This window comes from Myotis myotis, unplaced genomic scaffold (genome assembly GCF_014108235.1).
Source record: "Myotis myotis isolate mMyoMyo1 unplaced genomic scaffold, mMyoMyo1.p scaffold_m19_p_18, whole genome shotgun sequence".
Classification (NCBI taxonomy): Eukaryota; Metazoa; Chordata; class Mammalia; order Chiroptera; family Vespertilionidae; genus Myotis; species Myotis myotis.
The window spans coordinates 8,346,821-8,373,305 of record NW_023416322.1 but is presented as its reverse complement, the minus strand read 5'-3'; the positions used below and the strand labels follow the sequence as shown (position 1 = coordinate 8,373,305).

The following is a 26,485-nucleotide window of genomic DNA, read 5'->3' as shown; positions in this document are numbered from 1 at the left end:
ATATTTGAAACCTCAAAAATGAAAACAAGTGTTCCTGTTTGCCTGCTTCAGATGGATAAAATGGATAATGATGAGATAAAGACGATAAAGATGAGATCAAATGACAATGCTCAGGAACAGGAAGCAGGAAACAAATGTGGGCCTGACTATTCTTAGTGTAGTCCTTCCTGATGAGCCCGTGACTCCACCCAGGCTTTGTTCCGAACAGCTCGTAAACTTAAGTCCAAGGGTGGGCCTGTGGTCTGACCAACAGGTCCTGATCTGGGGTTAGCCACAGGCCACCCTGCCCTACAGCATCCTCCTGCTCTGGAAGCGAAGCACAGGGGCGACCATGTCTCTTCTCACTGCCATGCCACTTGCCTTCTCTCAGATTCCAGATCTACAGCTGCCCTCGCACAGGTGTGAGAGAGAGTGTGTGAGACAGAAGACGGCTGAATGGTCTCCGGGGGCTCGCTGGGATTTGAGGAGAGTTGCTGGGTTAGAATCAACAGGATCTGATGACTGACAGGCAGTGGATGAGAAGGAAGGCATCAAAATTTCTAGGTTGGGCAAGTGAATTAGGAGGATGCTAATAATTAACATAAAAATACAGAAAGGGGCCCAGCTGGCGTGGCTCATCAACCTTATGAACCAAGAGGTCACAGTTCGATTCCCGGTCAGGCACATGCCCAAGTTTCAGGCTCAATCCCCAGTGTGGGGCGTGCAGGAGGCAGCCGATTCTTTCTCATCATTGATGTTTCTATCTCTCCCTCCCTCTCCCTTTCTCTCTGAAATCAATAAAAAATATATTTTAAAAAATACAGAAAGGGGACTAACTCTCGTGGTGGTTGAGGTACAGGGAGATCATAGCCTTGGAACTAAACGGGTTCAGTTTAAAAGGCTCAGAGCCACGAACAAAACAGTTGTGCAGGTCCTCAGAGGCTGTGCTCCAGAATGAACGCCCAAGGACACCGCAGAGGAGCCCTGTGGAGCCACATGCCAGCAATTAGTTCTCAGAATAAACGATCAAGTGCCTGGAATAGTACTGCAGGTCCAACAAGAAACACATTCACACACCACTGCCACAGGGCATTGTGGGGGAACGGAGATACCAAAAGCCCAACAGAGCCAACACAGAACGCAGGCCTTCTCCAAGACAAAAACAAACACCAACAACGCAGCAGGGCTGCTGGTGATCGCTGCCTGGAAGCAACCTGCTCAGAAATCAGAGAGAGGAGCTGAGACAAAGGAGGGCATCAAGGGACATCAAAATAAGGAGTGCGAAGGGCCAGGCGGGCGAAATCGGAACAGCTCAGACGTGTCTCCCACGGGGCAGACAGGCAGGCGCGAACCCAGGACTCAGGTGTAAGGTATTTCTAAAGTAATCTGTTCCCAACACAAGCCGATTAACAGTTGCAAATGGTTTATACGTAACTATAGTCAGAGTGGCTCAGGCTACCTTCATAACAGTCACACTTACTCTCTCTCCATTTTCTTTCTTGAAGACTAGAGGCAGAGCAGTGCGCCATGGCGTGGCCACCCTCTATCCTATTTTCCCTGCAGAAAAGGGGGCTGGCCTAAGATGCAAACTCCAGTTTCTGCGGAGCATGGGGACCTGGTTCCTGCCTGTGACCAGGTGGCCTGGCTCCCACCCCCTGCGGCCCGTCTCCCTCAGCATCTGCACGCGTGTTGCAGCCTCGCATCTCTCCCCAGACAGGCCGCCTCCCCTTTGACCATCTTTGCTCCCCTTTGCCTGGGATGGAAACGTGAGTCCCTTCTTTCTCTACTGTGCCAATTCCCTTCTTCGCCAAGACCCTACGGGGCGATCCTCCTTGTGGCCAACCCCGCACGTCCACACCCTCTGTCCCAGTGGTCATTTCCTTCTCCTGTGGGATTAGTTGTACTCATGCCATCTCCTGCCTCAGACTCTGAATTTCTTGAGCTCAGAGTCCATGTCTTGTCTCTCTCTGTAGTGAGAAAGTATAATAAATATTCATGGGATGAGTGAACAGCCATCTCATCAGACACTTCCCATTACCAGGAGATATTTATCCCATCAACAAATCAGTATATTATGAACCTTTGGTTAATAACCCATATGACAGAACTGTTGTTACAGTAGAAGCCTGAGGAGTAAATACCAGCAGTAACCACACTGACAATATCTATTCAGCATCCTGTGGCGCAAACCCTGTCCCTGCTCAGCGGACACACTAGTCTCCTCTTCCTGAAATCCCTCCCTCACTCCCTCTGACCTTCCTGTCTAACCAGGTCAGGGCCACCCAGTTTTCTCACCCTGCAGGCGGCTTCTCAGAATCCAGGGATTCAGCTGCTCCAGGCACTGCCCCAGAACTGCCATCACCTCATCCCCCCCACCCCCCTCATCCGGAGGGTCTCCATTAGCTGCTCTGGGTTCTGAAGTCCACTTTCAGAAGAGGGATTGTCCAGGCATGGACACTATGGGGGACCCTCCTTCCCCGGCCCCACCCCCCTCTTGCCCTCTGCCACCTCTGTCATCTCCCTCCGTCTCTCATCGAGGAACGATGCAACAGATGCTGACTGGAGCCTCCTCCACTGCCTCCGCTCACAGGCATCTGAAGGGGGGTGGGGGTGGGGTGGGGGGTGGTTTCCTTGGAAACTCAAAATGCCTCCTATTGATGATCATTAGCCTGCCCCAAAGAGACCGAGTGCCAAGCAAGGAGGAGAAAGACAGGCATCTCTGGAAGAGGGTAAGACCAGGACAAGAAGCAGCAAGGAGCTCCCTGAATTTCCCTTCAGAGAGCACCTGCCAGAGAATTACGTCTCCCCAATCTCCCCTTCACCCCCAGGAAATGAGCCGTGTCTCAGCATCTTTAAGAAAAGTCTGTCTGCCCATGCACTCCTCCCACCTCTGTCTTCGACACCGAAAGACTCTCCAGGGCACAAGGAGTGAGGAAAGCACTCACCAGCCTGTGTCTAGTCCCTGCCCGTGCCCAGGAGACACCCAGCTTCCTCGCCTGTGTGGGTGCAACCAGTTGTCTTCTGGGCTTTTCCGAGAGCCAAGGAAACCTGGCGTAGGGGATTTAACTCTCCCTTCCCCCTCCTCCCTTCTCAGGGTTGGAAGGGGGTGGTCTCCATCTGCTCTGTGGCTGTGTTTCAAGCTTGGCTCCTTTTCACGGCCACGGGGAGGGGTCTGGGAGGAGTGAGGGGCTGTGTGTAACCAGTGATGGCAATCTGCTTGGTGGTGGTGGCAGGGGCGCCCGGCAGGCCTGGCTCCTCCGCTCCGTCTCAGCTAAGTTGGGGGTCTCAGGAGTATGGGTGTATGTTGGGGGCGGGATGATAATATCAGGTGGCCCTGATTCCCACCTGAGGAGGAGGTGTGGCGGGGGGGGGATTAGAGATTTGGCTGAAAACAGCAATTTCCTGCTCAATACCCAGAACTAATCTCTAGGTTGAAACCTGAGCCACTAGACCCATGGTCGGCAAACTGCGGCTCGAGAGCCAGATGCGGCTCTTTGGCCCCTTGAGTGTGGCTCTTCCTAAGCCTTAGGAGTACCCTAATTAAGTTAATAATAATGTACCTACCTATATAGTTTAAGTTTAAAAAATTTGGCTCTCAGAAGAAATTTCAATCGTTGTACTGTTGATATTTGGCTCTGTTGACTAATGAGTCTGCCGACCACTGCCCTCGGCTATTGAGTTGAAGGTAAAGGGCAAGGAGGGACGGGGTGGGAAAGAAGAAAGGGGAGGAGACCTTTCTATCAAGGTGATGATCACCACAAATACCTAGTGTTCGGACCAGGCTCTCTAGGGGCACAACACACTCACAGAGTAGCCTGGTATTCAAGATGCAGGGTGGGCTGAGACCCCACAGGGAGGCTGCACCCATCGAACAGTGCAGTCACTTCAGGAGCGGGAGGTCACGTGTCTGTCACAGCATAGAGCCGGACACAGGAACATGCGTGCCCTTTTTCATAACTGTGTGTGTGGGTCGACCACGAGGCTGCCAGCCGTCTGCTTGCAGTGCGCCGTTGGGCTGTTATCTTTATTTTTCCGCATTACAATGCCGCTGCGAGGCACAGCCTGTGGGCACAGCCTGATGCAGGAAGGGAGTGGGTTGTTGCATCGCTCAGTCTCTCTGATCGCAGGCCAGCTGGAGCCTGGCACATCTTATCCTGGCATAGCAAGGGAGCCTGCAGTATACAGGTGGCCTGGTCCACAGCCTGGCACTGGGCACGCTGCGAAGGACATGTCAGTGCTACGATTGGGCTGATTTCTAGGGTTCTTTGGGGCTGTGCGTTTCCTCATTACTATTGTTTAATCATTCATCCCCCGAGGGGCAGGACGAGGAAACAGACAAGGAATGGAGACTCTCACATGTAGTCGGTGCAGCTGCCGATTGGTTGATCTAACGGGCTGTGCAGGGCTGGCTTGAACTTCGAGCTTGTCTGTGAATTTCCATTATTCAGGCTCCACTCAGAGGCCCTGCTCATGATTAACTGAGTTCTCACCAGTCTCATTCCTGAGGCAGATGCGCAGGTAAAGATGATTGGGAAAAACACACACCAGCAGTTAACGCGCAGGGCATGCAGACAGCTTCCACCTCAGTCATCAGCAAGAAATCCAACAGACAAGAGGGAAACCGGTCTGAGAGGGAGAGCAGGAAACGACCCCCACTTCCGGAGGAACTGTGGCCCCTGTGGGAAACGAGGAGTCCCACCTCCAGCTCAAGATCCTCGCTTCTCCCCTGAGGGAGAGAGTGTCACAGCAATTACACGCATCTTTCTTCCCAGCTGGGAGAGGGTGGCGATGCTCAGCCCCTCTCGAGGGGGTGGGAAAGACACCAGAAAGCAGCAGCTGCCTCCCAGGGTAGCAGCAGCTGCCATTAAAGGGAAGTGGCTCAGAGGAGCTGGAGGGGAAGTGACCATAATCCTCCTTGACGGGCCTCAGGGGCGGGGCCCGAGAGTTGGGAAGGGTCAGAAGGTGGGACCCCGGAAGAGAGAGTGGAGACTGAAGGCAGAAGGCCAGAAACGGAGGCTTGGAATTCATATAAAAAAACCGAGCGTCCTCAAAAGGTGGCCCACAGAGTTATCATAGGACCCACAGTTCCATCCTGCGTATTTACCCAGAGAACTTAAACCATATGTCCACATGAAAACTTGTACATGAGTGTTCACAGCAGCATAATTAGTAACAGCCCAGAAGTGGAAGCAACCGAATGCCCAGCGATGGAAGAATGAATAAATAAAATGTGGCCTCTCTACATATTGGAATATTATCCAGCCGTAAAAAGAATGAAATACTGCACCTGCTACAACATGTATGAACTTGAAAACATCATGCTAAGTGATGCTGCTGGATGATTCCGTTTATATAAAGGGGGAGGAGTAGGCAAATCTGTAGAGCTAGAGGGTAGATTAGTGATTGCCTGGGGCTAGAGGAGACCAGGGTAGGGGGAGGGGACACTGCTAAAGGGTATGGGTTTTTTGAGGGGGAAGGTAAAGAAAATGTTCTAAAATTAAGCGTAGTGAGGAATATGCCAAAGAGCACAGAGTTGCACACTTAAATCGGTGAACGGTATGCGAATTATACCTCAATAAAGGTGCTGTTTAAAATATTAATGAGAAAAAAAAGAATTACATTAGGACTTGGAAGACTTTGTCATGAAATCGTAATACCTCAAACAGGAAAGTGAATTTCTTCCATCACGGCAGCCATTCAAGGGCAACAGCCACGGCTCTGTGCTCTCATGGCTGTGGCCTCAACAAGGGCCACAAGGGACCAGGAAGGTGAGCGAGCCAGGCACAGCCACCTCCTGTGGGATAGGGTCGAGGGTGCACCACAGAGCTGCTCACGGCCTCCACGGACAAGAGGGCAGAAGCTAATCAAGGAAAGGGTGGGATCTCAACTGTAATTGGAAACCAAAACAAAATAAATGAGAGAGAGAGAGAGAAGAGAAGAGAAGAGAAGAGAAGAGAAGAGAAGAGAAGAGAAGAGAAGAGAAGGGAAGAGAAGACAAGAGAAGACAAGAGAAGACAAGAGAAGAGAAGAGAAGAGATAAAGGAAAAACAAAATCAAAAGAATGGGGACACACATCCCAACCAAGAGGAAGGGAGAGGAGCTGACCAGGGTCCTGGCGGCCTGCGGGAGGCAGCAGCTGCTGAGCCCCATCCCCTCTGTGTGTAATAAAACCTTCTCAGATAAAAAGGGAAAGTGAATGCTTACATTCATACAGGCAGTTTCAAATGTTCAAAGGAATTTATGAACTCAGTTTAGTAACGGAATCAAACAAGTGATTGTTAAAATGTATGAGATTTATGAAGAGAATTGAAAAATCTGTCCGTTTAAATGAAAAGGTTTGGGTTTTTTTTACTGGAATATATTGAATACTGACTTTTTTTTTAAAAGGCCCAGGGCTAAGTTCTCGTATGTCACCTTGAGTAAGTCACAAACTCTACACATCAGAATGCTGCAGGCAGAACGGCCCGAAACCACACTCTCCGGGCCCCAGTAGCTTCCTAATAAAGACGCCTGTGCAAAGCCCAGCCACCTTTCCTTCAAACCAGCGTCCTCACCCCCAGCACTGACCGAGGGGCTCCCAAGCTCCCTGAATGAGGCATCCACTTAGAGTCAGGCCACTGTCCATCTGCTCACGATGTCACTCGTGCTAAGCTGCTTACTCCAACCTCTGTTTGTGCGATTCCAAGCCTGGTTTCAATAGACTAAGGATCTAAAGCCATTTGAAAACCATCCACTGAGCTAAAGCAGGAAAAACAATGAGGGGCAAGACTACAGGAGAAGCTTGGGGTGGGGGAAAGAGAGATGACCACCCCTTACCCAGACCATGAACTTCTTTTATTTAAAAAAAGGATTTTTCTTTAAAAAAATTTATATATATATAATTGATTTCAGAGAGAAAGGGAGAGGGAAAAAAGGATAGAAAAATCAATGATGAGCCGAAACCAGTTTGGCTCAGTGGATAGAGCGTCGGCCTGCGGACTGAAAGGTCCCAGGTTCGATTCTGGTCAAGGGCATGTACCTGGGTTGCGGGCATATCCCCAGTAGGAGATGTGCAGGAGGCAGCTGATCGATGTTTCTCTCTCATCGATGTTTCTAACTCTCTATCTCTCTCCCTTCCTCTCTGTAAAAAATCAATAAAATATATTTTAAAAAAGAAAAAAGAAAAGAAAAATCAATGATGAGAGAGAATCATTGACTGGCTGCCTTCTGCACGCTCCATACTGGGGATCACGCCCACAACCCAGGCATGTGCCTTGACCGGGAATCAAACCATGACCTTTTGGTTCATAGGCTGGTGCTCAACCACTGAGCGATGCTGGCTGGGTGACCATGAGCTTCTCAAAGGTGAGTGTCTTCTACCTTTTTTCTGTGTTCTTCACAGGAGCGAACACCAGCTCAGAGCAGAACAGGGCTGGGCTTAACAGAGGTGAACAGCACACCAGCTAGGAAGCCACACAGACCAGGGGAAACACACCAGACGTGGATGAAGCTCCAAGGGGAAGTGGCATATAATCCCTCGGGCACATGGAAAGGGCAAGGACTTGGGGCCAAACACCTGAGTTTCAGTCCCACCTCAGCCATTTCTACCTGCTGCATGGTCTTCAGCAATTTGTTTACTCTCTTAGAGCCTCAGTTTTCTGCTCTTTGAGTGGGACAGATGCACACATTACAAGGTTGTTGTGATGATGATTCATTAATTTGAATTAATTTATTTTATCTTCTGAGTTAGTTTCTTTTAAATGAATGGGCTATACATATAGCATCTAACCCAAGACTTGACACGAACTTGGCATTCAAAAACCATTGGTCCTTTCCCCTTCCCCCCAAGTTACAGCTGCTTGTACTGCTTTGCTAAATGGTGTTGGAAAAGTTCAGCTTTCGAATCCACAAATCTACTTTGTAGATCTACAGAACACACAATGCCTGTGCAAATAACCGTATGCTGGCTCTGGGCCCAAGGAGTCATTATTCACTCTTAGAGCCAACAAATGGTTATCTGCACAGGCACCAGAGGAAAGGGAGGCTCCTGCAAGATCCCAGACCAGCCAGAGCAGCTCTGGGCTCCCCTCTCCTCTGCCTCTGCCAGGGTTTCCTTAACCAAAGCCCTTCACACCCCCCTTTTCATGCCAGCTTCTTCCACCAATGCCCCTTGACCTATGACATTAACTGCACCTGGCTGCAGGTGGTCCCAGAGAGAGAAGCCGGGTCAGTTCTTCAGCGGTGACGCCTACCCTGCTGGCAATATTCGTCTAGCTGCCGATCTTCCCAGGATAGCATATCCCCAGTTGCATTTTCAAAATTCCTTCCTGACATGATCCGGGGGTTGGGGGGAGGACTAAGACAGCAGGAGGAAGCAGCATCTGTTTCCCTCCCCCCTCCCGCCCCCCTCTGCATTTACATCCAACACAGACGTCAGTCTGGGTCCAACCGCCAGCCCAGCAGGCTGCTACAGGCCGGGGGAGACATGAAAATACAGGAGCCTGGAGGGGGGAGGTGGAACCGACAGGGAAGGCTGCTTCCTGCATTACAAGACGCACCATTTGTCTAGGAGTCTGGTGCAAAGTGCTGGCAGCCACGATCCTTACACCAGGCACTGGCGGCTCCAGGGGCAGAGGAGAGCTTTGTGTCTCACGCCCTGAGTGAGGCAGACATCAGCGTGCAGAGGGGTCTCCCTCTGCTACAGTCTATGGTACTCCCGAGAAACCAAAATTCAGAGGGTGACATGCTGCCCCAAACCCATCAGCCCAGCCTCCCGTGAAAAGATGGGTTTAGCCCTGCTGGTGTTGATAAGTGGTTAGAGCACCTGAGGGTCTTGGGTTCAATTCCGATCAAGGGCACATACCTCGGTTGCAGGTTCGATCCTCAGCCCTGGCCGGGGTGCATGTGGGAGGCAACCAATGAATTTGTCTCTTTCACATCGATGTTGCTCTCTCTCTCCCTCCCTTCCACTCTCTCTAAAAAAATCAGTGGAAAAAGTATCCTTGGGTAAGGGTTAGCAAAACAAACATACTAACTAACAAACAAACAAAGATGGGAAGAAACAGGTGGTAACACCAGCTACTGAGGGGAATAGATTTCACTGCTGCCACTCACAGCCCCTCACCTCGTCCTGCGGGTCTCCGAGTTCACAAAAACAGTGGCTAAGGTTGGGTGCTGTTTCAGGGGCCTGGAATCGGTCCTGGGCAGGGGGTGGGGAGCAATACAGACCATTCCTAATGCAGCTCCATGGGCCCTCCCCCAACCAACAGACAGCTGCCCTGAGCCCATGCAGCCTGTGATGGCCTGTGGTCATGTTTCTGGAGAGATGAGGCCCATATTCTCACCAACAGGCAGCGGGGGCTTAGGAGTGTGAACACGATCAACCAAATGCATCCATTCGGGGGATTGAAGGCCTGGGGGGTCTGGGGGTTTCTCTGCCCTGCGTTGAGGACAGGGGCTGAAGCAGTGGGGGTGGGGAGAGGAGGGTGGGGGCTTAGCCTGAGTGCAGGAAGGTGCCTGCCTGGAGCTGGGGGGTGGGGGGAAGTGAGAGGAGTGCGCTCCTGAGCAGATGCCTGGGCGGCTCCAGATGGCAGCGGCCTCCCAACAAAAGGACAAGAGCCAGAGGGAAGGAGGAGCACTAAACCGAGGACTGGCTTTTACGAGGCTTCCTGCTAGGAGGGCAGATCAGACTCCCACCTGGAAGCTGCCCAGAGGCTTGCTCAGAAACAGCTATGCAGAGTTTCCAGGGAGACCTGGAACGAACAAGCCGCAGAAAAGACACCGCAGCCCAACCCAAGTGGTCAGCCCTGCGGGTCCCAGGGTGCGCGCGGTGGGGGTCGAATGCAGGTGCTGCACTTGCTTAGACAGGAAACTTCGAGCACCTTCCTTAGTCTTTCTGTATTTCTGTCACAGGAAAATGGGGGTAATGATGGGCCCTCTTTCACCGGGTCGTTGTGAGGAGAATTCTAAGGAAAACACATGTGGAGCACAGCACACAGGGCCTGGTGCTTGGGAAGCACCCACTATGCTGATTATTGTAATGATATTCATCATTCTCCGAAGAAACCTGGGTCAGCGCCCCTTCTCTCAGAACGTACTGTCCCCTCAAACGCCGCATGTCCCTGCTTGGCGTGTTCTCTGCGCTCTTTTTCCTTTTTCAAAGCTTTCTCTGAGCGCCTCCCAGTCCTGGGGCCTCTCATGAGCGGAGCCTCAGACCCGAGGAGGCAGTGTGGTGCCACAGCAAGGAACACAGTCCAGGACTCACGGCATCTAAGTTCCCCCGCGGCCCCAGGTGCTAATGAACGTTGTGTCCTTTTTGAGCCTCGGTGTATTCGATGATGACGCCAGTGCTGCTCACATCACAGAATTGTCGTGAAAGTGAAATGACCCAATGAATGTAAACAGACACGCCGTAAAAATGAAGCTCTGCACCAACACGGGGGTTTGCTGATGAGAGTAAAATGCCGAGAGGTGTGAGGGGAGAACACGTTTGCTCCAGCTGCCAGCAGATGCGCTGCTGGGCAGTGCTGCCTCCCCCATGAGGGGAGGGAGTGGCTCCGGGTTCCTCAGGCAGGGATCTGGATAGGCAAGCGGAGTGTGTGTGCCCAGGGAGGGCGGTGGAGGGGTTGGGGGGTGGGCATAGGGATAGGAAGAAGGGAGGGTACTTGAAAAAGTGCCAAGAGAGGGGGCACAATGACACAAAGCTGGACCGACTCCCAGTTCTGTCACAAACTGGGGGGTCTGTTCCCACACTGTTGTGCACGTCTTTGCATGCCCATTAAAAGAGCCTGGTGGACCACTTTTGCAAGCAGCGTCCTCCAAATACAGCAAAACTAAAGAGTGGGGCCCCTCCCCAGCACGGTCAGTGAGTACATTCACACTCAGAATCCAGTAACAATGACCAGGTGAAAAGCCCTGTGGGCGGATGGGTTTCCCGCTGGTCCTAAAGCCCGGCACTGTTCCACGTCAGCTATGGCCCTCACAGGACCACACAGGGCAGCGGTTCTCAACCTGTGGGCCGCGGCCCCTTTGGCGGTCGAACGACCCTTTCACAGGGGTCGCCTAAGACCATCCTGCCTATCCGATATTTACATGACGATTCATCACAGTAGCAGCATTACAGTGATGAAGTAGCAACGAAGATAACTTTATGGTTGAGTCACATCATAGGAACTGTATTTAAAGGGCCAGAAGGTTGAGAACCACTGACACAGAAGCTACCCTGATAGACAGGTACATCTGAGCTCCTGCTGATATTGCTGCTGATACGATAAGTAACTGTAACTTCCGTTTACTGAACACCTACTATATGGGAGCACTGTGCAGGGCTCTCTATCTGTTTAATCTGAATTTAATCTTGACAACGAGATGTTCATTGTTAACCCCGTTGTACAAGCCAGAAACTCCAGGCCTAGAGTAATGAGAGACTTTCCTGTGGTCACAAAGCAAGTCGAGCTGGATTTGGTCCAGATCCCAAATCCCCGTCATCAGCATTTCTGCTCCCACCTCTCAGCCTCCTTCCCGCAACCTCCCAGCGCCACCTCCAGCTCTTTCTGGGAGAACAGAGTCATCGGAAAGGGAGCTGGGGCGAGAAAGACAAACTGCAAAGAGGCGCAAACTCAACAATACGGAAACCTTCCTCTGTTCAGGCCCCAGGTAGGCGCCCCCCTCAGGTAGACCCCCCAGCCCGCAGCCTCCAGGCCGCGAGTGTGGGGTCCACTGTCAGTGACTCCTTGGTTAGAACTGTAGCCCTCACTTCTTGCACATCCTCCCCTGGCTGAGACTAAAACAGGAGATTCCGGGAGCAGCAGGAAGCACTAACCCAGATGGGAACAACGCAAACCCTGGACAGAGTGTGGCTTCAGCGACCTGGGCCTCAGCCTCTTAGTGCTCCCTGGACAGCTGTCCATCTGCTGGGGCCCAAAGCTCCGCCCAGGGGAGGGGTCCTTAGACTGCCCCCCATATGCTGGGGCTGTCACTCAGGAAGCTCCCAGGTTGTGGAGGCCAGGCTAAGGGGGGAAGGGGTGCAGGACACAAACAAAGCTGTTTCCAGGCTTTTCCATTAAGGTGGGCAGTCGTGACAATGGCAAGCCTAAGCCAGCTGACAGCACCGGATGGGGAATAAGGAGCAAACGCTCTCCCAGGCCAGCCTCCTTGCAAAGGAGAGCCTCGAGGTCTGGCTCTGTGTCCTACTCTGGGGAGAAGGAACACGTCCCCTCGGAAGATTCGGGGGGCCAGGCAAAGAGCCTCCTCTCATCTAAGAGCAGGAGCAAGAGTCAAGAACTGCCCCCACCCTCACCCCTCCCGGACCAGCCCCAGGCCCGAGCCCCACTCACCGTCTCTGCCTCATGCAGCCCCCTTCTCACAGCACCAGAGGCGGCGGCGGGAAGGAAACCTCCAGTGTCCCAAACTGCACATACGTCAATCAACGTCGCAAAGCACACACAAAGAAGACCCCGGGGTCACTCTAGGAAAAAAAAGAACAGGCTTTGTGGTTTGCGGCTCGTCCATCCGCTGGGAAATGACATCTTGGCCCACTTATGTGGGAGATTCTGCGCCACATAACTGCATCTTTGTCCCACGATGCTCAGAGCACTCTGCAGAAGTAGAGAGGTTCTGCCAGGGGCCTGCACGTCAGACCCTGGGGGTGAGGGCATCTCTTCACCTAGAAGATCATTATTATGTCCTGACACCATAATCTGATTGCTGGTTTCCTGTTCACCTAAAGGAGTTAAGGCCTATCTTGAAGAATCCCTCCTCCACCCAGGGGAGAATTTATCCCTAATCATCGCATTCATTTTCTTAGCTTACTTAGGAGAACTATTATGTTTTTCTTCCCCATCTACAGATAATCAAACGAGTTCACCATAAATGATAACACGTTGAAAGGAGAGTTCATTTAGTGTCAGGCAACATGGATTTTAAGTTCTAGCTTGTTATGTCATACTAGAGGCCCGGTGCACGAATTCGTGCACCAGTGGGGTCCCTTGGCCTGGCCTGCGGGATAGGGCTAAAACTGGCTCTCCAACATCCCCTGAGGGGTCCCGGATTTCGAGAGGGCACAGGCTAAGCTGATCGGGGCTGGGGAGGGATGTAAGAGGTTGGCCAGTTGGGAGGGACCTTGGGAGGGCTCCAGGCCATGTCTGGCCCTTCTCCCTCAGTCCCGATCAGCCAGACCCCAGCAGCAAGCTAACCTACAGGTCGGAGCATCTGCCCCCTGGTGGTCAGTGCACGTCATACCAAGCGGTTGAGCGGCCTTAGCATATCATTAGCATATTACACTTTGATTGGTTGAACAGCCAACCGGTCGACTGGACACAGCATATTAGGCTTTTATTTTATAGGATAGGGTGGACCGCTTTCCTACATGTGTCTCAGATTCTTCTCCTGTGCAATGGGGAGAAGGTACAGTAGGGAGGGTCCGACCACTGGGCCTTTAGTGAGGATTCTGCAGGCTCAAGTCCGAGCTCCAGTCCTCCTGGGCAATCATTTCACCTTTCTCAGTACAGATAACATACCCCACTTAATTATTTGCTTTAACATTACAGTGTACCTGCAGGAAATGATAAAATTCACCTTTGTAGAGGGGAGCATGGCATTATCTAGCAAAATAAGTATGCACTTACTTGTTGACCCAGAAATCCTGGTTCTAGAAATCTATTTGAAATATATACTATATGTTTCTGTTGTAATCTCCAGGATTATTGTTAAGTGGGAAAAAAAAAGGAAAAAGTGTGTTTAATATGCTTACATTTATTTAAGAAAAGGGGGAAGAAAAAACGTATATATGTATTTGCTTATAGCTTTAATAAGACAATGAAAGGTAAAGCATAAAATAAATTTAAAAGGCCTATAGGGAGGGGTATGAATGAGGTGGAGGGGACAGGGAGAGAAGCTGGATATTCCTTGTTTTGTGGATTTGTTTGGAATGTGTATCTGATATAATTATAAAATAAAATTAATATTTTTAAAAGAAATCTCTAAAATAAAAAGCAAGAAACGAGACCATGTGGCCAACTGGTTGTTACAATTACACACACAGAAACTAAAACACAGTAATTGGACTGCACATCCTTGGAGGCAAATGCCATACGGATAAAAAGAACTGCCCCCTCTCCCCAGTCTTAAGCTGTTTTCAATAATGCATTGATGATATTATGATATTATTATTATTGAGACTTCTGTATGTGATTTTGGGATAAATTAAATCTATAATAATAAAAGGGTAATATGCTAATTAGACCGACATCCTTCCGGATGTCCTTCCTTCCAGACAAAGCTGCAGGGGGGGCGGGGGGGGGGGGGAAGGCCTTTGCATGATATTTGTGCATCAGGCCTCTAGTGAGTAATAATATTGGTGTTGCTGAGAAATAAGAGTTTCTTACTGAAAGAAGATGCAAATGTAGGATTGATGAGATCAGGCAAAAATTCTGTAGCCCTGATTGTGAACTGGAAGTATCAGTATGTTCTCTCTCTCTCTCTCTCTCTCACACACACACACACACACACACACACACACACACATACACACACTCTTCCTAGCTCTGTAAGGCCTAGAAACAAGGATTATTCTAGTAGAAATAATGAACACCCCTATTAATCAGATTATAATTACCATCCCCCACAAAGAAATCAGGCTTCCTTGGAGAAACAGCTGATGCAATAAATGTACAACATGAACCTAGAACATCTTGTCACCAAACAAGTGTCAAAGACTACTACAGTCATGCCGAGAGGACCCAGAGCCAGCCAGACGAAGGCTTCCCTGGTCAAGCTGAGCATCAATGAGGATCATAACTGCAATAGAATGAAGCTTAACAAATGCGTTTAAATCTTACAAATCCCTAATAATATTTTTAAAACTCCAAACAACTCATGAGTCATCTTGTGGAGATGTTAGGGAAATAGTTCATTATTTTGAAAATAGTTCATGGTTGAATAAAGAAAAAAAAAAGGAGTGGGTAAGGGTATAGCTGAGATGAGACTGGCCTTGGACCAATAATGGGTACACTGGGTTCACTATATTATTCTCTCTTCTTTGGTAAAACATTTTTAAAATGTTTTGAAATCATTAGAATGCTAATTCTTGCATAGTCATTTAATCTGGATGATGCTGCCATCAATCCAGGATGATGACAAAGGATATTGAGATTACTGTCCCCAGTTTGCACTGGAGGGAAATGGTGTAAAGAATCCATTGAGCCAGGATTCAATCCCACATGTTCTTACCTCCAAAGGCCACTATTTCACCATTGCCTTTTCAATATCCTCATTTGTACATCTGGGTTAATAAAACTTTCTCTGCCTCTAGGACAGTGTTGAAGGATTGCCATGAGATAATGGATGGGAAAGGACTTGGGAAACAATTCTTTGTACATATATTTACGATTATTTGAAAATTGGGGATCAGATCCGTCCTTTGGGGTTGCTGTGAGAATCAAATGGGAGCTATGATTTGCAGGAAGACAGACAGACAGACAGAAAGAGAGCCCTTAAAGATGAGTGAGATTACCATCACCACCAATACTTTTAGGGGCTAAATGAACCCAGGGTATGGACCAGGGGAGGGTAACCCCTGGCACGTGTGCCAAACATGGCACGCCAGTAACTTTTGCTGGCACGCGAAACCCTCTCTTATAATCTTCCATTTACAATTGTGAATCTTTGTTCTCAGTGATGAATTTTGTTAAGTCTCATAATAGGAGTAGCCTGACGGATGAAAACAGTAGCTTGTGCATATCTCTGAAGGTCACGAAATGTAAACCTGATATAAAATCTCTGTCATCAGTGATGCAGCAGCAAAAGTCCCACTGATAATATCAAACGGAGTCATAAAGGTTTCTGTCGGACTCTCAGTGTACATGTATACATTAAAAAATAAATATTTTTCATCACCATATACTGTGTTTTTGTCACTCGAATGAATTTTATTATTTCTTCAAGGTTCTTCACATACGTACACCTTAAGAGATATCAAGTAGGCGTAACACGTTCTCAAAAAATTAGGGTTGGCACGCAGAAGAATTTTGAGTCAGAGATTTTGCTGGTTTTGGCACGCACTCACAAAAAGGTTGCCCACCCCTGGTAGAGACCCTCCATCTGACCCAGGGATTGGAAGGTTCCAGGAAGGATGCTGGATGCTCTGGGGAGAAACAGGGATCCAGCCAGATCCCTGATATCCTGAAGGCTGCGAGAAGAGCAGCTCTTAGTCACAGACAGGTGGGGACCGGGGCCAGGTTGCTGGGCACCTTGGGCACTGCCCGTAGATTCCAGAGGCCAGACACCTACTGGGTTCCTCTGAATGAGGCCTGGGCGGGAGGGCAGGTATGGCGGGGAAGGTGCTCACCACGGACAAGAAGAGGCACGGCACGTCAGCCTGACCCCAGCAAGGAGTGCTGGGCTGCTCACCAGCCCCCAAGCTGTTCCTCAGTGCTCACAGCTAATGTCTGCCTGGGAGTATTTACAGATTTCTTCTCAGCAAATGTTGTTCTCAGATTGTTTTTCCCTCTGCCACACGATAAAGCGGGTCTGGGGGATCTCTAACCCAGGGGTGGAGAGCGTCTGGTCCGCAGGGCGTATAAGACCCCCTAAATGGTTTGGTCGGCCCTGCCGAGGCATTAGGGGTGAGTTAATTAAATGTTTGTCTAAGTACAGCAGGCTAATTTTTAAGCTGATCATTTTGTATGGCCCTCGATTGGTGTCATAAATACCCAAATGGCCTTGGCAGGAAAAAGATTCCCCACCCCTGATCTAGCACCTTTCCTCTGTGAAATCCTTTGATTCTATCTGCGCATATTTCTGAAGAAGTACAAAACTGAACTCCTCCTGGGCCCTGGGTCTTGTGCTTCTGCCCCTGGATATCCAGCCTGTGCTCAGGGAACAAAGACTTCAAAGGAAGACCCATTCTCTCTCTCTCTCTCTCTCTCTCTCTCTCTCTCTCTCTCTCTCTCTCTCTCTCTCTCTCTCTCTTCTTACCTAAGCATTTAAAAATAATTTTACTTGTTTTTTTTTAAGAGTTAATCTCTTCACATGATATGAAACTCAAAAGATACAAATGCCTACGCAGTACAAGTTTCTATAAGTGAATTTCCCTCCCAAACCTGACCATGCTTCCCAGTCCCACCCAGCCCGCTCCCCGCCAGCCACTGTTACCAGGTTCTGGTGTGTCCTCCCAGAGACGTCTACGCATACAGCGGTGCATTTAAATAACTACAGCATACATGTCCAGGGCTTGCAGCGGACAACCGCACAACACTGACGGAAGAATCAGGGATCTAAATAACTGGAGGGACAGACTGCGTTCATGGAGTAGAAGACTCAACATAGGAAATATGCAAATTCCCCCCAAATGGATATAGCTGAATGCAACCTCTATCAAAATCACAGCAACATTTTGAGTAGCTATAGATTATTCTAAAATAAAAACAGGAGAACCCGGCCGGCATGGCTCAGTCGTTGAGCGCTGACCTGTGAACTAGGAGATCAAGTTTTGATTCCTGATCAGGGCATATGCCCGGGTTGTGAGCTCAATCCCAGATGTGGGGAGTACAAGGGGCAGCCAATCAATGATCCTCTCTTATCACTGATGTTTCTATCGAGCTCTCCCTCTCCCTTCTGCTCTGAAATCAATAAAAAAAATTAAAATAAAACCAGGAGAAAATCCCTGAGATCTAGGGCTAAGCAAGCAGTTCTTAGATTTGATACCAAAAGCATGACCCATGAAAGGAAAAATTGATAAAATGAACTTCATCGAAATTAAAAACTCAGGTCTGTGAAAGAGGAGGGAGAGTGGGAGCAACCACATGTCTGACAAAGAACCAGTTCTAGAATCTGCCTCTCAAAACTCAGCAGTAAAGATGCAAGCAATTCAGCTAGAACCTAGTCAGAAGACATGAAAAGACATTTCACCAAAGCAAATGTTTAGATGGCAGATAAGCACCTGAAAAGGTGTTCGACATCATTAGCCCTCAGGGGAATGCAGATTAAAACACACTGAAAAGAACCAACGAACAGTGAGCTATCACACACACACACGTATGCACACCTATCAGAATAGCCTAAAAAAGGTGACCTAGTAATCCTACTCCTACGTATTTACCCAAGAGAAATTAAAATATATGCCCATACAAAAACCTACATGTGAATACCACGTTTATTCATAATTGCTAAAAAGTAGAAACAAGCCAAATGCCTGTCCACAGGTGAGTAGATAAGAGTATTTTCTTCTATTGATTTTTTAGAGAGTGGAAGGGAAGGGGTGGGGGGAGGGAAAGAAAGAAAGAGACAGACAGAGAGAGAGGGAGAAAGACATTGATGTGAGAGACACATCAATTGGTTGCCTCCTGCACACTCCCTGACCAGGGCCAAGGATCAAACCAGCAACCCAGGTATGTGCCCTTGACCAGGAATCAAACCTGAGACACTTCGGGGTGTGTGTGTGTGTGTGTGTGTGTGTGTGTGTGTGTATGTGTGCGCGCCCCAATGTCCTAACCACTGAGAACACTGTTCAGGGCAAGAACTTTTTGGAATGATGGAGATATTCTGTATCTTGATTATGGTGGTTAACAACTGTATGTGTTTGTAAGATTCATAGGCTTGTATACCTAACAAAGCTGAATTAAAAAAAATTTTTTTATTGATTTTTAGAGAGAGAGAGAAAAGGAGAGGGGGAGAGAGAAACATCGATGTGAGAGTGGAATATCAATCAGCTGCCTCCTACAACGCCACCTGCCACCTACATGTGCCCTGACTGGGAGCCGAACCAGCAACTATTCAGGGTTGACACCCAACCAACTGAGCCACAGCAGCCAGGGCATAAGCTGAATTTTATTTATGTCAGGCATACCTCTACAAACCTACTTAGGGAAAAACCTTACGGTGCATGCAAAGACACGTTACAACCTAGGAGAAGATACTGAATATGCACACACCTGACAAAGGATTACTACCAAGAATATATATAAAGAATGACTATTATCAGAAAGACAAGGTGTTGGTGAGGATGTGGGAAAAAGGAACCCTTATGTGCTGTTGCTGGGATTGTAAATTGGTGTAACCACTATGAAAAACAGTATAGAAATTCCTTAAAAATGTAAAACTAGAACTACCTTATGACCCAGCAATCCAACTGCTGGGTATCTATCCAAAGAAGTAGAAAACACTAATTTGAAAGACATATGCACCCCATGTTCCCTGCAGCATTATTTACAATAGTCAGGATATGGGAGCAACTTAGGTGCCCATCGGTAAGATGAGCGGATAAAGAAGCTGTGGTACACACAGGGGCAGGCCAAAGTAGGCTGTGAGCATGGAAAACAGTTTATTCTTGTGTTATTACTTATTAACTACTGTATTATTTATTTGTATTACAACTGTAAACCTACTTCTGCCCAATCCTGTATATCCAATGGACTATTACTCAACCAGAATAAAAGAATAAAAGAATAAAATTTTGCCATTTGTGACAATATAGATCAGTGGTTTCCAAACTTATTTGGCCTACCGCCCCCTTTCCAGAAAAAATATTACTCAGCGCCCCCTGGAAATTAATTTTTTTTAAATTTTATTAGCAATTAAACAGAAAGATATATGTATTAATGTTTCTACCTTTTTCGGAAAATATAGTAAAGAAAGGTGTAAAGTAGAAACATTGAAGTTTGAAATTATGAAACTATTTATTGAACTCAGATTAGAAAGGTAATACAAAAAAAGTTAAAACAAATGCACCTGTGGCCATCACCGCCCCCTTGGATCGCTGCAGCGCCCACCAGGGGGCGGTAGCACCCACTTTGGGAATCACTGATATAGATGGACCTGGAGGGTATTATGGTAGTGAAATAAGTCGGACAGAGAAAGACAAATATCATATGATTTCACTTATATGTGGAATCTAGAAAACAAAATAAATGAACAAACAAAAGAAAACAGAAACTGACTCATAGATACAGAGACAAACTGATGGTACCCAAAGGGGATGGGGAGTGCAGATGGGTGAAAAAGGTGGAAGGGATTAGAAAGTATAAACTTCCAGTTATAAAATTAGTCACAGGAATATAAACTACAGCTAGGGAATATAGTCAATAGTATCGTAATAACTATGTGTGGTGCCAGATGGGTACTAGACTTACGGGGTGATAATGCTGTAAGGTATGAAAATGTCTAATTGCTACGTTGTTTATCTGAAACTAATATAATACTGTATGTCAACTATAATTTAAAAATAAATAAATAATGCCCTAGCCCCGTGGTCGGCAAACCGCGGCTCGCGAGCCACGTGCGGCTCTTTGGCCCCTTCAGTGTGGCTCTTCCACAAAATACCACGTGCGGGGTCGCACGTACAGTGCAATTGAAACTTTGTGGCCCATACGCAGAAGTCGGTATTTTGTGGAAGAGCCACACTCAAGGGGCCAAAGAGCCGCATGTGGCTCGTGAGCTGCGGTTTGCCGAGCAGCAGTTTGCCGACCATTGCCCTAGCCAGTTTGGCTCAGTGGCTAGAGCGTCGGCCTGCAAACTGAAAGGTCCCAGTCAAGGGCACATGCCCGGGTTGTGGGCTGGATCCCCAGTGGGGGGTGTGCAGGAGGCAGCCAATCAATGATTCTCTCTTATCATTGATGTTTCTATCCCTCTCTCCCTTTCCCTTCCTCTCTAAAATCAATAAAAAAATATATTCAAAAAAGAATTTAATTTCAACAACCTTTAAGTGAAAGGAAGAAGGAAGGAAGGAAGGAAGGAAGGAAGGAAGGAAGGAAGGAAGGAAGGAAGGAAGGAAGGAAGGGAAGGGAAGGAAGGGAAGGGAAGGGAAGGGAAGGGAAGGGAAGGGAAGGGAAGGGAAGGGAAGGGAAGGGAAGGGAAGGGAAGGGAAGGGAAGGGAAGGGAAGGGAAGGGAAGGAAGGAAGGGAAAGGAAGGAAGGAAGGAAGGAAAGGAAAGGAAAGGAAAGGAAGGAAAGGAAAGGAAGGAAGGAAGGGTGAAAGGGAGGGAGGACTTCTTTACGTAAATAAACCAATCGAAATAAAAGCAGGAGAAGAACAGGAATACACAGTGGTGACCTGGGAAATACAAATCAAGACCATAATGAGATACCAATTTATACTCATTCAATTGGCAAAAATTATTAAGTCTGACTACATCAAGTGCTGAAAGAGGTTGAAGATCCAGTCTCTTATGCATACATCACTAAGGGTACGACCACGTTGGAAAAAGTTTTACATTACCTTGTAAATTGAATATTCACAAACTATCATTTAGCATATCTACTGCTAGATATATATCCATGAGCCACTCTTTAAATGTACAAAATATTCCTTGCAGCACCAGTCACCACAGCAAAAACCTAGAAAAAGCCCCAAAGTTCGTCAACAGAGACACTGGTAATTAAACTGCATTAGAGTCAAACAATGAAATATTATATTACACAGCAGGCAAAATAAGCAAATCTGCAGTAAAACTATATAATCAGCAAAGCCCACACTCCCTTTATGCCAGATGGGAACCAAGTTCACAGCAATCCAGCAACAAACCAACTATGTGAAAGGCCCCGTGGAAGACACGAAAATGAGCAAACTACATAAGGGATTTCTTTAACACGTTCCCTTTGTAATTATCTCAGAAAATTGTTATGATTCCCAAGGGGGTGGGGGGAAGGTGCAACTATACTTAGTTTATATATTCAATGCGTCTTGATTTAAAATATTCCATGAATCATAATAAAGCTGTTTTCTCCCCTTCTCCCTTTCTGTGCCACAGTCAGTTCAGTGCATGACTGTTGAGGCTCTGTGCCGAGGGCAGCCAGGGGACACACACACACAAAGAAAATAAATGAAATAAATGAAATAAAATAAAATAAAATATTCCATGAATCAGACAAGAATTGGCACTGATAACATGACCCAGTGAGAGAAATGTTTTGACGTATGAACTATCTCTTCTTGAGGAAGATAAAGCAGATAACTGGACCCCGGTCCTGTGACTGGGACCTAGGAAGAAAGATCCAATGAAAGACAGGCTCCTGCCTCAGACGGAACAGTCTGGAAGACCACAACCTGACGGCCAGGAGAGGCCGAGGGGCACTCTACAGAGGCCGGGCTGTCATCAGGAGTGGGAGATACTTGTGTCGTTAGATGCTGCTCGGATTCCCACCTGTATCTCAGCGACTTCCTCCACAGAACAAGCTAACAAGTGAAAATGGGGTTCTGATGCGGAGAGAGGTGAATATCACTCCTGTCCCGGCCACATGCACCCGGGGAGCGGCCACTCAAACCAAGACTCGCCCTGCCTAGGACCAGAGGGGAGGAGCACGGGACACAAGGCAATTGGAACCACTTCCATCCCCACCTTTTCTTTCTCTCATAGATACAGCCAAATACACTCCACATTCATCTTGGCTCATATTGATCTCTTATATTTTAATAACCTTTTTGTTTTCATGTATTATCCCTCCCCCCAATATTACCAGCACCACAACCATGTGAAGAGAAAAGGGAAGGGTATCTATCCATGTGCCCTTCAAATATAGCACTGTAAAAGTGACATGAGCCTCATGGTGGAGTAAGAAGTCCCCTTTAAATCTACAACTAGTTCGACATCTATAACCCAAAAAGGTTATAGATATCGAACTAGTTGTAGATTTAACTAACTGTAGCTCCTCTACTCAACACACTAGCACACCTGAGAGATCCACACATCAGTGCCTCTGAAGGTGAGCAAATTGGAACACGTAGGGGAGGCAGGATGAGGGGAGGACAGAAAAGGTGCCCACAGACTCAGTTCCCCAGCCCCTGTGGCTGTGCTTGTGGCCCCAGCTAATGCAGTAGCAGAGGGGAAGTTGGGATGTGGCCCCCACACTACAGCCCAACAGCAAATAAGAGGGGTAGAGGTAGAGTCAGCTCCTGAGAATGTCCCCCTCCCCCAATTGCTAGCAGCAGAGCCTGGGAGCATATCTATGGCCTCCTGGCTACACTAGGAGCCAGAGAGAATAAAGCAGCAGGGCAGAGGGCTTATGAACCAGCTTCCCCTCACCTGCCACATCCCCTAACCAAGGTGGTGATGACCCAAGGCCGAGGCCACCCAGACACAGCAAGGACACTCACCACCCCAATCACCCAGGCAGCACCTCCTCCAGGACCACAGTGATGTTCTCTCCTCCCACAGGAGGTGCCAGTAGCCCAGGTAAGAGAAAACAAAAACTTGCACTATAGCGCCATCTCCTGGAACACATAAAAGAAAGACCTCTAATTAGCAGGTCTTTCTGAGTTGTTAAAATCAAAACAGTACCTAAATAAGAGAAGTGTTCACTACTTCAGATGTGCTGGCATATGAACAATCCATCAAGCACCATGAATAACTAAGGCAACACAACAACACAGAAAGAAAATGAAAATTCCAAACCAAACTCATGGAAGATTGTGATCTAAGTGATAGAGAATTCAAAACAGCATTCATTAAAAAAAAAAAATCTCAATGAAATACAAGAAAACTCAAAAAAGCAGATCAAAGAGCTCATGAATAAAATTAATGAACAGAAGAGATTGAAATTATTAAAAAAAAAAAGAACCGAACAGATTTTCTGGAATTGAAGAATTCAACAAATGAGATAAAGCATGCATTAGAAGCATGGGAAAGAGGGCAGACCATATGAAAGACAGAATTAGAGAGCTTGAAGACAGACATCTAGAAATGATTCAGATGGAAGAAGAGAGAGAACTAAGATTTTTTAAAAATGAAAGAACTCTACAAGAACTACCTGACTCCACTAGAAAGGGCAACATAATGATACTGGGCCTATTCAAAGAGCCTATTCAAAGGCCTATTTGATGGGAACTTCCCAACCTAGGGAAGGAACTGAACAATCAAATGTAAGAAGCTAGCAGAACGCCTAATTATCTCAATGCAAGAAAAGATATTCTCCAAGATACTGTAAATGTTAAAGACAAGCCCTGCTGGAGTGGCTCAGTTGGTTGAGCATCATCTTGTGCACGAAGGGGTTGCTGGTTCGATTCCCGGTCAGGGTACATACCTGAGTTGCATGTTTGATCCCTGGTTGGGGTATGTACAGAAGGCAACCGATTAATGTTTCTCTTTTACATCTATGTTTCTCTATGTCTGTCTCTGTCTCTCTCCCTTCCTCTCTTAAGGATGTCCTAGAGCAGTGGTCGGCAAACTCATTAGTCAACAGAGCCAAATATCAACAGTACTTCTTCAAAATAGACTTGCCTAGGCTGAAAACTGACTTCTGCGCATGGGCCACGTAGTTTCAATCACACTGTATGTGTGCCCGCACGTGGTATTTTGTGGAAGAGCCACACTCAAGGGGCCAAAGAACCACATGTGGCTTGCGAGCCAGTTTGCCGACCACGGTCCTAGGGTGAGGATTTTTTTTAAAAAGTTAATGACAATTCTCAAGGCAGTAAAGGAAAAAATAAGGAAGTCACTAACCCCATCAGATTTCTCACCAGAATTCTACGGGCCAAGAGAGTGTGCAATGATATATTCAAATTACTGAAAGATAGAAACCACCAGCCAAGAGTAACATATCAATAAAGCTATCCTTCAGATATAAAGGAGAAATAAAGGCTTTCCCAGACAAACAAGAGCTGAGGGAATTTACTACCACAAGACTTGCACTACAAAAAATGTTGAACGGCACTCTTCTACGGAAACCAAAGACAAAAATACACAAAACGTTGAGTAAGGAGACAGACAGACAGACAGACAGACAGCAGCAGGAAAGTGTGACTCTGTATCAGAACAGGATATTAAACACTTAACTATAACAACATTAAGGGTAAAGGGATAAAAGCATTAAATATAACTAGAGGTACTGTTCTTGATAATGAATGCAGATTAAAAAGGAATAATTTGTGACAATAAAACATAAAAGGGGAAGAGGAAAAGAACAGAACTTGTATAGGTGAATGAAGATAAAATGCTATCAGAAGAAAAAGAACTATTTTATCTATGAGACATGTTATACAAACCTCATGGTAACCACAAAACAAAAACCCAGAGCTGAGCTATGAAACAAACAAACAAAAAAGAAACAAGAAAAACATCAAAGAAAACCACCAAACTAAAATAGCAGACAGAAACGCAAGGGAAAATAAACACTGCAGATATAGAGCATCAGAAAACACAAGATAAAACGGCTATAGTAGGTCCTAACTGTAAATGGACTGAACTCACAAATCAAAATGCACAGAGTAGCTAGATGGATTCAAAACAAGACCAAGTATATGTTGCCTGAAGGAGACTCATCTCAGCTCCAAAGATGAACACAGGTTCAAAGCGAAGGGGTGGAAGATGATACTATAAGCAAATGATATCCAGAAAAAGTGGGGATAGCCATACTTATATCAGATAAAATTGATTTCAAGATACAAAAGATAATGAGAGACAATTATAGATATTTTATAATGATAAAGGGGACAACTAATAAAAAACCATAACATTTATTAATATATATGCACCCAATTTGGTACTACATATATATATATTTGGTACTACATATATATATATATCAATTATGAACAGATTTAAAGGAAGAAATAGACAGCAACACAATAATAGTAGAAGACTTTAACACCCCACTTACACCAATGGATAGAGCATCCAGACACAAAGTCAACAAGGAAACATTGGCCTTAAACGACACATTAGACCAGATGGACTTAATAGATATATATAAACAGAACTTTCCATCCCGAAGGGACAGAATACACATTCTTCTCAAGTGCACATGGAACATTCTCAAAAATAAAGCATCTGTTGGGACACAAAACAAGTCAATAAATTTAAGAAGACTGAAATCACAACAAGCATCATTGCAACCACCTGGTATGAAATTAGAACTCAAGCCCTAGCTGGTTTGCTCAGTGGTTATAGTGTCGGCCCATGGATTGAAGTTGTACCAGGTTCTATTCTGGTCAAGGGCACGTATCTCGGTTGTAGGCTCAATCCCCGGCCCTGGTCGGGGTGCGTGAAGGAGGTATATCTTTCTCACATTGATGTTTCTCACTCTCCCCCTCCCTTACACTCGCTTGAAAAATCAATGGGAAAAATACCCTTGGGTGAGGATTAACAAACAAACAAAAAAGAGAAATTAGAAATCAGCTACATACAAGAAGAAAGCTGGAAAAAATCGCAAAAATATGGACATAAACATCATGCTGCTGAACAACTATTGGGTCAACAAAGAAATAAAAGAAGGAATAAAAAGATACATAGAGACAAATGAAAATGAAAATATGACATACCAAAATCTTTGAGATGCAGCAAAAGCAGTACTAATAGGGAAGTTTATAGTAATACAGGTTTATCTCAAGAAACAACAACAACAATCTTAAATAAACAATCTAACATCACACATTAAAGAACTAGAAAAAGAAGAACAAACAAAGGCCAAAGTCAGTAAAAGAAATAAAATAACAAAAATCAGAGTGGAAATAAATGACTGGAGAATAAAGAGACAATAGAAAAAATACAATGAGGAGCTTGTTCTTTGAAAAGATAAAGAATTGATAATCATTTAACCAG

The 26,485-nt window shown here is 46.7% G+C and overlaps 1 protein-coding gene across 18 annotated transcripts in view; it reads right to left on the bottom strand.

Annotated features, from left to right (window-relative positions):
• Positions 1-26,485, bottom strand: part of NFASC (neurofascin) — a 181,257-nt gene that overhangs the window by 90,410 nt on the left and 64,362 nt on the right. For all 18 annotated transcript variants that reach the window (XM_036344413.1, XM_036344419.1, XM_036344420.1 and 15 more), the window contains exon 2: positions 12,294-12,424. The gene's annotated coding sequence lies outside the window, so the exon portion shown is untranslated. The remainder of the gene's footprint in view (positions 1-12,293; positions 12,425-26,485) is intronic.